This window comes from Canis lupus, chromosome 30 (assembly GCF_048164855.1).
Source record: "Canis lupus baileyi chromosome 30, mCanLup2.hap1, whole genome shotgun sequence".
Taxonomy (NCBI): Eukaryota; Metazoa; Chordata; class Mammalia; order Carnivora; family Canidae; genus Canis; species Canis lupus.
The window spans coordinates 19,605,042-19,620,884 of NC_132867.1; the positions used below are offsets into that span (position 1 = coordinate 19,605,042).

Consider the following 15,843-nt stretch of genomic DNA (forward strand, 5'->3'; position numbering starts at 1 on the left):
TACAGAAATTACACAATTTCATTTCCCTTTAGAGATTGTAATACTTGAGTTAAAACAGTATCACTTTTTAAAATATACAATCCAAAAAACATAGATGTTATTTATCAAAATAATTGTCAGCAATATAAACATTTTAAGTGTAATTAGGTTTTACATAAATTCAATTCTTCGTTTTTCCATGAATCAGCACCATTTCATTTGATTCTCTACATTTCTATGTGTAAGTACAGAATAGTGGATTGTGGACATATTCTCTATTACTTCAAGCTATCAAATCCAAGCCTGGGTATAAAGTAGAAGCCTTATTTCCAGCACCAGATGGAAATAACCCAGAGCCTGTAACAAGGTACCATAAGCAAAGGTTTTGTTCTTGAGTCTTAACATGTAGCCAGAGCTACAGACTTCTGTTTGACCTCTAATTCAAGAATCCATTTTCTACTATGCACTTTTGTAATGCACCTGCCAAGAAATCTCTGTGTTAAATACAGACATGAGGAAATAATCAGGTAAGTATAGAATGTGAGGCATTTAACAGGAAAACTAGCCTGGACCCTTCAAAAATTCCAGGTCACGAAAAAATTTTTAAAATGTGCAACTCTCTATATTTAGAGGGAAAATAGCAAAGCAAACTATTGTCATGCAAGAATTTTATTTGTGTCCTTGAGAGAACATTTAAAAATAAGACATTTTGTAGTAATTTGAAAATAAGGCTTATATAATTCATAATTTTATTAAATGGGTGTTAAATATGCTAGTATTATGTGGTTATATAGAAAAAATGCTATTTTCCTTATGAATTATATATCAAAGTTTGAATGATGAAGTGTCAGATGTCTTTAATTTCCTTTAAATGACTCAGGAAAAAAAGGAAACATATTTACACAGACATGGAGAGATGGAAATGCGATAAAATAATAGCAATTAACTTATGTAAAAAGATTTCTAAAGTTGTACTATTCCTTTTGTTGTTAACATTTTTTAAAAAAGATTTTATTTTTGAGAGAGAGAGAGAGCATGCCCATATGAGGGGAAGGGCAGAGGAAGAGCTTAAGGAAGAGAAACAGAATCTCTAGCAGACTCCACACTGAACACAGAGCCCAATGCAGGCCTTAATCTCACAACCCTGAGGTTATGAACTGAGCCAAAACCAAGAGTCAGATGCTTAATCAACTAAACCACCCAGGCACACCTAAGCTTTTACTTAAATTCCAGTTAGTTAACATATAGTGTAATATTAATTTCAGGTGTGTAATATAGTGATTCAAAACTTCCATATAAAACTTGGTGCTGATCATAGCAAGTGCACTGCTTAATCCACATTGTCTATTTCACCCATTCCCCCATCCACCTCCCTCTGGTAACCATAATTTTGTTCTCTATAGTTAAGAGTCTATTTCTTAGTTTGTCTCCTTCTCTCTCTTTTTTCCCTTTGTGCATTTGTTTTGTTTCTTAAATTCCACATATGAGTGAAATCATATAGTATTTGTCTTTCTCTGACTGATTTACTTCACTTAGTACAATACTCTCTAGTTCCATCCATGTCATTACAAATGGGAAGATTCCTTCTTTTTATTGCTGAGTAATATTCATATTATATATATATATCTTCTTTATCATTCATCAGTCTATGCACACTTGGGCTGTTTCCATAATTTGGTTATTGTAGATAATGCTGCTATAAACTTCAGGATACGTGTATCACTTTGAATTTGTATTTTGGCATTCTTTGGGTATCTAGTAGTGTCACTGCTGGATTGTAGGACAGTTCTATTATTAACTTTTTAAGGTATCGCCATACTGTGTTCCATAGTGGCCACACCACTTCCCATTGCCACCAATAGTGCAAGAGGGTTCCCTGTTCTCCACTTCTTTGCCAACACCTGTTGTTTCTTGTATTGTTGATTTTAGCCATTGTAACATGTATGAGGTGCTATCTCATCATAGTTTTGATTTTTATTTCCTTGATTATCAGTGATGTTGAGCATCTTTTCATCTGTCTGTTGGCCATCTGGATGTCTTCTTTGGAAAAAAATAGACATTCATGTCTTCTGCTCATTTTTTACATTAGATTATTTGTTTTGGGGGTGTTGAGTTTTATAAGTTCTTTCTTTTTGTTTCCATGTAAACCTTTTGTTTTAATAAATAAGACATATTCATGGCTTAGGTTTTAAATCACATTTACAGATGAGGAACACTTTTAGGCCCAAATAGGTTAGCGGTGAATCGACTACTGCAGGGAAGAAGGCACGGCCCCCATGCATTTTAAGCCTAAGAGCAGAGACTTCATGTCAGAGAACACCGTACACATCATGTCTAGGCTCAAGAACTGGAAGCAGAGGACTGGAGGTAGAGCGGAGACTTGGTGAAGCTCCTGTGACCACCATCTGATAACCTCATCTTCATGCTACAGAAGCCAATGAAAGTTGTGCTACTTTTAGATAAGCTAAGAAGGAGCTTTCCTGATCATATGAAGTGAAACTTCCTCATATTGTTAACAATTAGGATAAGGGCATTAGCTACACAGAGTATCCACTGACAAATACAGACAATGAGAACGGCGAAGAGGAAGCCACACAGATGTCTCATCTCTTCAAATATCAGAAACTTCCACGCCACAGCAGGAGAGAAGTGGATGAACTCTACCTCTCCTAAAGGTTTAGTCCAAAAGCTTCCTGTTGGCATTTGCACCAAATTAGGCTCCCCGTACTTCTGGCATCATCTGCTGGGCTATGAGGTCCAGCAAGCTTTCTAGAGTATTGGCAACCTTTGTTTTATGATCCCCATTATAGATCTCCACTCCACCAGCTATTTCCTCAGGCAGGTAGGATTCCTGATCAATTTGGACATCAACATCTTTTTTGGTGGCAATTTTGTACATAGGAATCGCTTTTTGCACTGCAGTCTTTACCAGAGGGAAATCCTGTTTCCTACAATGAACAATCATTTGGGGCTCCAACAATTGGTACAAACCCTGGAGGACCAGTTATCCAGCAGCACTTGGTACCTGGTTGTATCTCTTACCACTTTGCTGAGTCTCTGTTTTGCTTCATTTAGTAGGTCTGTAATAAGGTCATCTATTGCTCTGAGGACTTGACATCTATTGCTCTTGAGCCTTGCTTGATTCATCAAATTAGACATCTGATTTTTCCTCTGCTGCTCAATCTGCTTTTCTTTCTTCTCATAGTATTCCATAATCTTCAGTCTTTGGGTTTGCACAAGAGACCTTTCTCAATGTTGAACTCTTTGCACCTTCGCACCTATTTCCTCTGCTTCCTCATTGGCTTCTTGTTCAATAAAAGCCATCATATGTTTAATCTGCTTCTACTTGACGGCATCAGCTGAGGGCCGTGGAGAAAGCTGTGCTAGGCTGGAAGGCCACTGGCTCAAGCTTAGTCTGGAAGGTGGCAATGGAAGGCTATAAGTTCTTTATATATTTTGGATACTAATCCTTTTTCAGATATGTCATTTGCAAGGATCTTCTCCCATTCTGTAGGTTGCCTTTTAGCTTTGTTTTTTACTTCACTGTACATAAGCTTTTTATTTTGATGAAGTCCTAATAGTTTGTTTTTGCTTTTGTTTTATGCTTTCATGTTAGAGTTGTGATACTCTTTAAACTCTGTCTTCCTAAACATTGAAAATACAATAATTTCCACAGAGTGCATTTACACATGAAAATTGGGACATTACAGTTTTTGTGAGAACTGAAATAGAGTATTTACAAATCATAACCAAGCAACACAAGTAGTTTGCTCCCATCCTGGCTTGAGAAACTTATAAAACCATGAGCATATGTAAATAAACTATTAAGCATAATCCAAGGTGAAATGAGAAAAGACTTAAAAGTACCTAATCAAAAATTATAAACTAAATTTGAATTGAAATGGCACACTTTACTAATGATATAAAGCATTGTGTTAAAAAAAAAAAAGCATTGTGTTATTTTAACTTCTTTATCCATAGTAATGCAAACTAGGTAGTAAAAGCAAAAATATTCAATTGTATATTTGATTATTTTTAACTGAGGAAATTGGTGGGTGGGTGGTAAAAATTTATACCAGTTGCTACACCACATCAATAAGATATTATGTTAAAAGTTATAAAATTAAACATAGATACTGGAAGTGTAGGAATTTTTTTTTAATTCTTTATTCTTAATTACATTTTCACTATGTGTACTCAAATATCATACTGAGTTGGTTGGCAGTTTAGCTTTATATTATGCGTTTTAAAATGACATCTAGTTTGCACTGAAGTTCCAAGTGGATGAAGAGAAAATGAGAAATAAATGAATGCTCACATTTTTAGGCAATCACGATAATTCTATTTCAATTGTTGCACAAATAACTGAAGTTAAATTCATCCTAAAATTTGGATTGGAGATGTCAAATATCATTTAGAAAATAAATTACACAAAGATCATCTCTCTCTCTCTCTCTGTCTCTCTCTTTCTCTCCCCTTCATCTCTGTCTCATACAGACACATACAAACACCAGAATTTACACAATGGTGATAGAACATGGAGCATAAAGAAACATAGTTTACATTGTACTATCATTTTTTGCGACTTCAGTTTGAAATGTATTTACTGAATACAGTGTATCCCTTTCTGGCATATTTTCAATATTTTCTTATTGAATTAATAGTTTGATATCTTTCTATCCTATTTAAGAGCATGCAATGCACACTGAGTTCAGTTTCATTCATGTGACTTAGCATTCTCTAATTCTTTTAAACATTAAACATGGAGTAGAAAGCAAATTTCTTCTACATGCAATTCCGTACTACATCCTCCATTTGTCCCAGTTGATTTCTTAGTGGTTTCTATCCAACACAGTCTCAAGCCATAAATTTGGGAATTCTTGTGATTAGAGTACAGTGTGGTATGAGATTATTTAAACCACAGATGCAAATGTTCTACCTTTCCAAGCTATTTGCAGTTGGTGTAAATATTGTAAAATGGTCTAAGTGGCTTTGTAGAAGTCACTGTCTGTAGATAGAGGAGACAGAAAATTAATTATATTTACGGAGACTTCATTAAACTTTATTTCAACTTCTGGTCAAGCAAATCCTCATAAAACGTTAAAGCCTTCATTCTTTTCCTCAATTATCAGGCAAGGTCACAGCATAGAATAAATTATCTGAAAATCTGAGTTTTCTACTCATTTTCTATGCTGAGTTATGGGACTCAGCATAGAAAATGAGTGATAAAGAAGTGATAAAGAAGAAAATCCAGGAATAATTGCCCGTCACCCAGTCACCCAGTCAAATGAAGCCCACTTCCCCTTCCACTACCCCTTGTTTGTTTCCCAGAGTTAGGGGTCTCTCATGTTCTGTCACCCTCTCTGATATTTCCCACTCATTTTTTGAGTAGATTCTTAAAATATTTAAGATAATTATCAATTTTTTCTGATGTTTGAAAATACCATGGTGTATAAAATCATAATGTGACAAAGAGTGTTAAACCCAGAATTGAATACAATAACACTGGAAATTATACCATCACTGAACACTTCTTTGTATTTTCTTTGTCCCTAAGGGAAGAAATGAAAACTGCATTCAGATTGCTTTATTTAAATCAAATTAGAATATAATTATAGTTTTGAAACATTGGGTTTGTTGTTAGAGAATCACAGAAAAGTAGTAGGAGAAAATAATAATTAGTTCCTTCAATGCACATAAGATCTTTGTAAAATGAAACAATTATATAAAATTCTGTATGTTCTCTTAAGCAAGCAAAGTCTGAGAAGCCTCCAATGCTGAATACATAAAAAACAATGGATGTTGCAATTTCTATCATTGTATGGATTTAGTTTCTGAGGCTTGTTACATTACTCATTACAAAACAAGTCAAGCAGCATATCCTTTACTGATTCTTTGTGAGCAAGAATATACAAATTAAATATCCAATAAAATAAATAGTAACTATTCACATTTATGCACCTGTATTTAAGAGTGATCTTTGAAGATATGATTGAAGGTAAAAGTTAGGTCATTTCACACTGAATTTGTGTGTTTTCAACCAGTGCTTATTGTAATTTTCATTTTTCTATCTAAATCAAAGTAATCTAAATCTTTGGTAAATGATTGCAGAATTTGATGCATATGTGATATTTTAGAATAACTATTTTATATGCATATTTGTGGAATTGAGGCATCAGTGTAGATTTGGGAATACAGGCACACACATATATACATATACACACATGTGTTTTGCCCTGGCTTTGTCTCTTGAGAGAACCTAAAAGCAGCAATTGTCCAAAAGCTTTGAGTCTACCTACTGCTTACATCTTAGCTTCTATATGCCATTTTCCACAAACAGGACAGTGAGGATGTGCTATATATAAATATATATATATATATATATACACATATACATATACATATATATATATATATATAGAGAGAGAGAGAGAAATATATTGAAATGACACAGAAGCTAGCACTAGCCAAAATGAAGATGATTTGAGTTTTAAGATAAATGATTGAGGCAACAAATTGTAACCCATTGAATAAAATAAAAAGCAATGTGTCCATGAAGATATAAATATGTGGAAACTTTTGTAAAGAAAAACACATTTATGTAGTTTCAAACTATTTCTATATAAAAATAATTATTTTAGAAAGAAAAAAAATAGTGATTTTACAATGAAAAGTCCTAGCAGACATTACTATGCTCCAGTGATCTAAATGAACATCAAAAGCAATGGAACAATTTGAAATTGTATGCTACCTGGTAGAATGTATTCAGAAGAATTCAACGTCACTTGTAGGATATTCATGCAAGGATGCATAACCCGAAACTACCTATAAAGAAGTACTACTTAAGGTATCATCTGTAAGAAAAGAATTGAGACATAGAATAACTAATTGTGTAAGTCATGAGAATCAAGATAAAGTTAAGGAACTCATGAAGGATTGACTTTGTTTTCAAGATATTATCATTACAACTGTCAAACTAGACAGAAATTTGTAGATTATATAGTAATAATCTGTTAATGCTATTTTTTGTCTTTGATGATTATGTCGTGTAGATGATTATATTATACAGGCAATTGTCCTTTCAGACAGAAAAGTTATAGTAATTTATTTGAGGCATCAGATCTGCAACTTATTTTCAAATGTTTAGGAAAAAACAGTCCTTTGTACTGCAATTCTAAGTTTTTGTAGTTTGTATCTATTTAAGAAGTACCACTATTTTATCTTTAAATCATTTGTCAGCTTTTGAAGCTCTATGATTTTGAAGTCTTAGTGTTACTAAGAAGCTATGAAAGGCAGATGGGTCAACCTCCACTTGTCTTTCAGAAAATGATATCCACCAAATAATCAAAAGCCATGGAGAGTCATGTGCAAGGAATGGGATAAACCAAAAGTAGATTGTAGCTTATGGACATTGTAAAGTTCTTTTGAACAACACCAAATTGGATTAAGTTGATCAGCCATTCATTCTATTTCACAGAGTAAAAAGAGAACTCTCTTTTTGGAAGATAAGATCATCTAGATCCTTAGCAATTCTTTTACACACTATTTCCAGAATAAACATGAGTCAAGAAAATATGACTAAAGAGCTAGAAAAAAAAAAAGACAAAAGAAGCATTTATAGAGATGATCTAGTTACTGAAGTTAGCAGATAAGGCTAATACATATGATTAATTTGCAAACAAAATAAGAAATGAACAAATAAGTGGAAGAATGATAGATTTCAGCAGATAAATAGAATCTACATCTACATAAGAGAATTAATAGTAAAACATGTCATTTAAAAATAGATTAGGCCTTGCAGGTTAAAAATGATCAAATTGGAGGACAGATCACTGGAGGATTATCAAAGTGAAAAAACTGAGAAGAATATATATTAAAAATAAAATTTTAGAGTATAAAAAACATCCAAAATCTTGAAAATTTTACAGTGGGTATAATAGATTTCCAGAAGGAGAAAACAGAGAAAATGAGAAAGAAGCACTATTTAAAGAGATAATGACCAACAGTATCCAAAACGAGTAAGAGCAACAATCTGCAAAATCAAGAACTTTGTGAAACTCAAGTATGTTAAATTTTCCCATGTGAAAATTTCTACTTTCATGGTATTTGCACTTATGTATTTAAAAAGTCTGAAAAATAGGAGTTCCTTCACAAACACGAGGTCCGTTTAGAAAAATAAACCAACATAATTAAATTTTACTAAAAATGTATGACAGTTAAATTTTAAACATTGTTCAACAAAAGCCAAATAATCATTCCTAAACTTTTAAGTTGTTTATTCAATGTATTTACACAAATCCTTGTTTAAAAAAAAAAATTCAACAAGATGGGATGCCTGGGTGGCTCAGTGGTTGGGTATCTGTCTTTCACTCAGGGCATGATCCCAGAGTTCCGGGATCGAGTCCCACTTCGGGCTCCCTCCATGGAGCCTGCTTCTCCCTTTGCCTATGTCTCTGCCTCTCTCTCTGTATCTCTCATGAATAAATAAATAAAATTAAAAAAAAATTCAACAAAATGTCATTAGTTACATTTAATGTACATAATATATTCTCTGCGATATCATGGCAAAACATTGTTTTATTTTAAAGATTAAATAAATTATGTGATATTAATTGAATTTTATAAGAAGAAAGTTTAAGATTCTATATATTTATAGAAGAAGATTTATATATTTATAAAGATTTATATATTTATACATATTTATATGTATAAAGATTTATATATTTATACATATTAATATTTGAAGCTAAAATGTTTATCACATTTAGTATATATCGTAGCTCTAAAATTGGTTTAAATTTTAAAAATAATATCAGTTTATGTTTAATAATATTTAAATATGAAATTTTCTTCATTCTTAATAATAAACATAATGGGTCAAGGGAAAGATGGTAATTGCTGAAAGCTATTTGACACCATTTGGCACTTAAATTCTGGGTGGGTTAAATGTTAAAATGCTAGGTACCCAGAGTACCAAGAATAGACTTCTCAGTTATTACTTTCTGCTCTGAAATTTATTGGAGTCTTTAATAGACACATATTTGAAAGAAAGTTGCTTAGTATAAGAAAACCAATATTAAGTTTTCTAAAAGAGAGTTTCCCACTTTGGGGGGATGGACAATCTTTATTGTGGGACCATCTGTGCATTGCAAGATGTTTGGCAGCATCCCTGACCTCTCCTATTTATATCTTAGTCTCACTTGTCCGCAGACCTAATTGTGACAATCAAAAACATCCCCAAATATGACATAGCCAAATGTCCCTTGAAGAAAAAAAATCATGCCAGATTTGAAAGCTGCTGTTCCAAAATAAGAAATTTTCTAAAAATAAAGGTGTTGGTATGCCCTAAAGATCTCCTGATAGGCACATAGTTCTCACAGATTTGGGCCCTTTTATTATTAACTACTTGCTTACGCAGTTATCTAGTATTTAAATATTATTTGTGAGACTTAATCTACTGAGGTACACAACCACATCCAAACCAAGACTCTAATTTCCTTGCTAATTTGTAACTGTGGCTAGTGAGGTATGCCTCTGCTTCGTAAGCAATGTTTGACTTTAATGTTGAATAAGATATTGCAGCCTTCATAGAATGAAAGAAGTAATGATTTACAAACAGCTATTTATAAAATGGCATTATAGAGTTTTTCAACAGAAAAGATGTTGCAAAGTTATTGCTATCTTTCTCATTTTTTAATATTTTTTCTGTTGCCTTCTTCAAAATATTATAAAGAGAAAATGAATTCCAGAAGATTAAATTACTTGTATTTTTAACTAAGTTATTTGGATTAAATTTACGTATTACCAATTATGTTTTAAGGTTTTATGCTAGGTATTTGATATGCAGAAGTGAATATCTATATACTATGTACTGGTCTATTACTTGTTCCCACATACAAAGAGTATACCGGTTTGTGGGTTTTTTTGTTTTTTTTTTTAATGTAGCTCTTGACAAAAAGTAGAGTTTTTATTTTTGCAGGGGAATGAAATTGTAAAATCACTAAATAGTACCTTAAAGTGTGGTTATTTATATATTTATAAGAAAGGGTACTAGAAAATCTAATGAGCTAACAATATACTTCCTTTGTAAAAATTTGAGAACTCTCAGAACCCTAGCAAGGATAAACAATGGCTTTCATACAAGCAAATTTGAATTTTTAGATTGCAACACAAAATTTTAAGATGTACCTTTTATAACTAAAAAAATATGACATCAAAATTGCTTTACATATAATGTGATAAATAAGATTGCACATATGGCTACACTTAGAAAAAGTAAGGTTTTCCATATTTTCCTCTTTGTTTTTAGCTCAATGCCTTCATATGATTACATACACATTGTAACAGTTATGAATGTAGATATGTGCTCTTCAGAAATATTTGTTATACTGAATGAGAAACAGCTATATAGCCTACAACTTTTAAACTATATTTTCTGCAAGGGGAACAATATCTCATAGAACAGGATTTGGCTAACTTTTTTGGGGGGGCGGTGGGGACTTTTTTGTAAAGGGCCAATTATGGTTTATTTTAGGCTTTGCTAGCCACACATCTCTGTTTCAACTACTCAATTCTGTCATTTTAGCAGAAAATCAGCCATGGACTAGACATAAGCAAACAAGTGTGGCTCTGTTTTCAATACAAATATATAAAAACAAGCAGTAGGCAGGATTTGTCCACAGATCGTCCTTTGTCCATCCCTGTAACAATTATTGTGCGTACTTAATCTATACACATTTTTGCTGTTAATAGGGAGATGTTCCCCTTTCCTGGTGGATGGGTTAAATCATTTCCTCCATCTTATGTAATATGAAGTATATGCTCCAATTAATAAATTAAATAGTGTTATCATGTCTTTTAGAATGCAGCCAATATTGTCATTAGGGAACTCTCTCTTTTTTAGTGAATTTTTTCAATTTTAACACAGTAAAACTACATAAATATGAAAACATTTTCTTTTATAAAAATATTATTTGTTATAGAAATGTGTACTTATTACTACCAATTATAGCTCAAAGGATAATTAGAAAATACTATAGATACAAATGGCATTAAAAAATTAGAGTCAGCCAAGGAGACTCTAAGTTACTGAACCTTTGATACATGTTGCTAACCTAGGAATATGGAATTGAAGATAAGTTTGCTAAGGGGGAAAGGTCTTTTGGCACCAAAACTTACGGCTGCTTCAGAGCTTGCCTGGGCATAAAGAACTATATTTTCATAATATACTTCAGAAAAGAGAGAGAGACAATATTATTACCAGTTAAAGAAACAGAAATTTTTAAATATTTTCCTATTTTTAGTGACAATAGAGAAACACTCACAAGAATCTTATTTATGGTTTTACATATTACATTTTTCTCCACCTTTCTATCAACTTGAAATGCAAATGTTGATTTGCTTTTGGCTTTTTCTAATCCTGTCAGAAACAATTTAAAAATTATCTGTTTATTTCTGGCTTGGACATACTTCTTATTGAAAATACACTTTTTATGTTAACAGAGCGAATAAATGATAATTCTACTAAAATTTCAATGGCTACGGTGATAAGTTCTTTTTCGGTTTCTCTGCTCACACTGAGTACCACCTACTTCCCAACCTTGGTATCCCATGCAATTTACCTTTCTTCTTTTCTTTATAACTTTTGGTTTTAGCACTATGAAAGATATCTACTCTGAAAATGTTATGAAATTTTTCAAATGTCTTCTCGGTTTTTGTTCCCTGAAACACCATTATATTAAAAGGTTAACAAATAGAAGAGATTAGAATTCGTTTTTTTTTTTTTTTAAGATTTTATTTATTTATTCATGACAGAGAGAGAGAGAGAGAGAGAGAGAGAGAGAAGCAGGCTCCATGCAGGGAGCCTGACGTGGGACTCGATCCTGGATCTCCAGGATCACACCCCCAGCTGAAGGTGGCGCTAAACCGCTGGGCCACCTGCGCTGCCAGAGATTAGAATTCATTCACATTCTCAACCTTCCTATCCCAAATAGGAAGGTGAACACCTACTTTTAACATAAAACTCTATACTCTGAACTATTACTTAAAAAACTCAGTGTTTACAGTATATAATAATTTTTCATGTCATTTTTTCATGGTATTTATATAGAGTACACTTTTTTATTTATTTTTTTATAAATGTATTTTTTATTGGTGTTCAATTTGTCAACATATAGAATAACACCCAGTGCTCATCCCATCAAGTGCCCACCTCAGTGCCCATCACCCAGGGCCCCCCCCCCACCTCACCTTCCACCACCCTAGAGCACACTTTTCTTTAACCTTTTCCATCATGTGTTGAAATTACTTATGATTTTTGGCCTCAATTTTATCCTAATTATTCTCTCTTCATAAGAAACTCTCTATTGTCAAATTCAACAACAAATGTCTTATCATACTACCATTAGTGACTGAAACTCATCAAGCTATATATGCAGTATACATGTGTTTTGCATAGACACATTATACTTCAATAAAGTTTTAAAAACTCATCATGACCGCAGTTTAGGCCTATCAGAAAAATATCCCCTAGAATAGAGAAAGAATTAACACCATTCACCTTAAAGGCTGTACAGTTGTCCAAGTTAAACCATTTTATAAATGCCATGCATGGGTTACAGAGTCATATCTCATCATTTATCATTGATGACTCTGCAGATATCAGTTTATATTTAATTATTATCACTCACAAAATTGAAAACATATCAAGGGCATTGCTGCTTATTTTGCAGAGTTGAACTATTTATCTTAGCATTTAAGTTTGAGAGATTTTGTAGCTGACATGTAAAGATCATTTCATGCAGTCTAAAGAGAAGCCTTGAATGGATTAGGATTTTTTGGCTGAATGATAGAAAGGGGATTATTAGAATTTTTCAAAATTAGAGACAGATCCCAGGTAAATACAATGTACTTGATGTTGGCAGAGGCCTCTTACCAATTAGAACAGCTAAAAACATGAGATGACTGCCACATGAACTATTTTATTGCAACATAAATAATTGTACATAATAAAAAAGAAATATTACCAAAGTCTGTCACCTTCATCCCCAGTGACACTGCCCCAAGGCAACACATTTCACCATTCTGTTTATTGGTTCATCTGTTGATTCTATGTCACATTATATTATATATATTAACTCCATTTCTTGATTTGTCAATTTACTTTCAATTAACTCCCTACTGTGAAAAAAAAGGAATAAATAAACCCTTTCTCCCCTTCTTAAATATCTCTGCAGGGTTATTCTTCATTTCTTCTATTGATTACTTTCATATTTTACATAAAATATTTATGGCCCTTTCTCTTAACTGCAAGCAGTTTATTTTGGCTTCTATTTAAGTTGGATAAAGAAATATGTACTATTAAACTTTTGTCAGTATCGAATATCCTTTTTTACTTTTCAAATTCCAGCTTTTCTACTTTGCTAATTCTTCTAGTTTTTGTTTTTTTTTAATTTAGGTTGGCAAGGTGTATACCTGTTATATAAAAGTGTTAACATGCTGGTCTCATGCTGTGTTTATGGGTTAAGTGTAGACATTAAAAACAAGGAGAGGATAAAATTATGAACACCCTCTGTATTACTAAAACAACTACTGTGATTAAACCTATACAGAAGTAGACATAGTAAAACCCCCTGTGCTCTTTGATGCAAATAGGAATAATTTCCAAATGTCAAGGACAGATCCTCATCCACCATTGTTACATTCCATATATTGTTTAAAATAATCCATATTTTATTTTGCTTTATGATGGCACCATGATTCTTGAACAGTTTTACCTGAAATTTCTTTTTTTTTAATTTATTTTTTATTGGTGTACAATTTACTAACATACAGAATAACCCCCAGTGCCCGTCACCCATTCACTCCCACCCCCCGCCCTCCTCCCCTTCTACCACCCCTAGTTCGTTTCCCAGAGTTAGCAGTCTTTACGTTCTGTCTCCCTTTCTGATATTTCCCACACATTTCTTCTCCCTTCCCTTATATTCCCTTTCACTATTATTTATATTCCCCAAATGAATGAGAACATATAATGTTTGTCCTTCTCCGACTGACTTACTTCACTCAGCATAATACCCTCCAGTTCCATCCACGTTGAAGCAAATGGTGGGTATTTGTCATTTCTAATGGCTGAGGAATATTCCATTGTATACATAAACCACATCTTCTTTATCCATTCATCTTTCGATGGACACCGAGGCTCCTTCCACAGTTTGGCTATCGTGGCCATTGCTGCTATAAACATCGGGGTGCAGGTGTCCCGGCGTTTCATTGCATTTGTATCTTTGGGGTAAATCCCCAACAGTGCAATTGCTGGGTCGTAGGGCAGGTCTATTTTTAACTGTTTGAGGAACCTCCACACAGTTTTCCAGAGTGGCTGCACCAGTTCACATTCCCACCAACAGTGTAAGAGGGTTCCCTTTTCTCCGCATCCTCTCCAACATTTGTGGTTTCCTGCCTTGTTAATTTGCCCCATTCTCACTGGTGTGAGGTGGTATCTCATTGTGGTTTTGATTTGTATTTCCCTGATGGCAAGTGATGCGGAGCATTTTCTCATGTGCATGTTGGCCATGTCTATGTCTTCCTCTGTGAGATTTCTCTTCATGTCTTTTGCCCATTTCATGATTGGATTGTTTGTTTCTTTGGTGTTGAGTTTAATAAGTTCTTTATAGATCTTGGAAACTAGCCCTTTATCTGATATGTCATTTGCAAATATCTTCTCCCATTCTGTAGGTTGTCTTTTAGTTTTGTTGACTGTATCCTTTGCTGTGCCTGAAATTTCTAATTGTTTTTTTGTTGTTGTTGTTGTTGAAAGAAGAATCACATGTCATTGCCATATTTCTAATATCCAATTTCTCAACAATATCCTAGGTTTGATGAAATTTGGTTGCTGTACCAATGATCAAAACAACTGTCATTTTTTGTTAAAAAGCAGAAACTTATTTCTGTTAACTAATAATCTGCTCTTTTAAAAAACAAAGCTGGTATGTCATCTTCATGTTTTAGGCTATTTTTATCTTGATTCTCTTCCAATCTCATCATTAGGTTTGCATCTTGCAGTCTAAAAGATCTGTACCAGCTACTAGCATGTTCCAGCCAGTGGGAGGGGAAAAGTGAGGAAGAGGAGATTATGAGCCTTGCCTTTCAACTATAGCACCAAGAAATTGCATATGTAATGTACTTTAGTAATTCAGGGCTAATCTGTGCAAGATGCTATAGCTCTTCTCATCTGTAAAATTCAAATAGTGATAATACATACTTCCTATGGATGTGGTCATTATCCAATGAGCTACCATTTATAAAGCACTTGGAATAATACCTGACAGAGTAAAATAATAAGCACAGTAAAATTATTTACTACTATTATTGCTTCTTTTGTTACTTATTGACCAGAAACTAATTATATGGCCAGAGTTTGTTGCAGGGAAGCTAATATAATTTTTTCCTTCACTATCATGCGCTGAGGTAAAACTTTTATTGTTATAAGAGAAAAAGAGAAGACATTAGAAGGGACAATAGTAAGGTCTGTGATATGTTCCATTAATTAAAAATAACAACTTACCTATTCTTTTCTTGATGTTTTTCTCTAGACTTGGAATGCCTTGTTCTGATGTAGAGTCATTCCTCCTAAGGCCTTCCTTTCCTGATACTACCATATTCTATCACTTTGTGTAATCTTATTTCTTGGATTTGTTTTCCCTTTGGTAGACTATATTCTTTTCTTTCTCTCAACCTCTTTGTGTCAGAAAGAACAAATAACACGTGGTCTTAGTCCATTCAATTTGCTCTAACAAAAATGCTATAGATTGGGTAACTTACAAACAATAGAGATTTATTTCTCACATCTTTGGAAGCTGAGAAGTCCCA

The 15,843-nt window shown here is 33.2% G+C and overlaps 1 pseudogene; it reads right to left on the minus strand.

The window, feature by feature from the left end:
- Positions 1–2,656: 2,656 nt before the first annotated feature.
- Positions 2,657–15,632, minus strand: LOC140621400 (V-type proton ATPase subunit E 1 pseudogene; annotated as a pseudogene).
- Between the last annotated feature and the right edge of the window lie 211 nt (positions 15,633–15,843).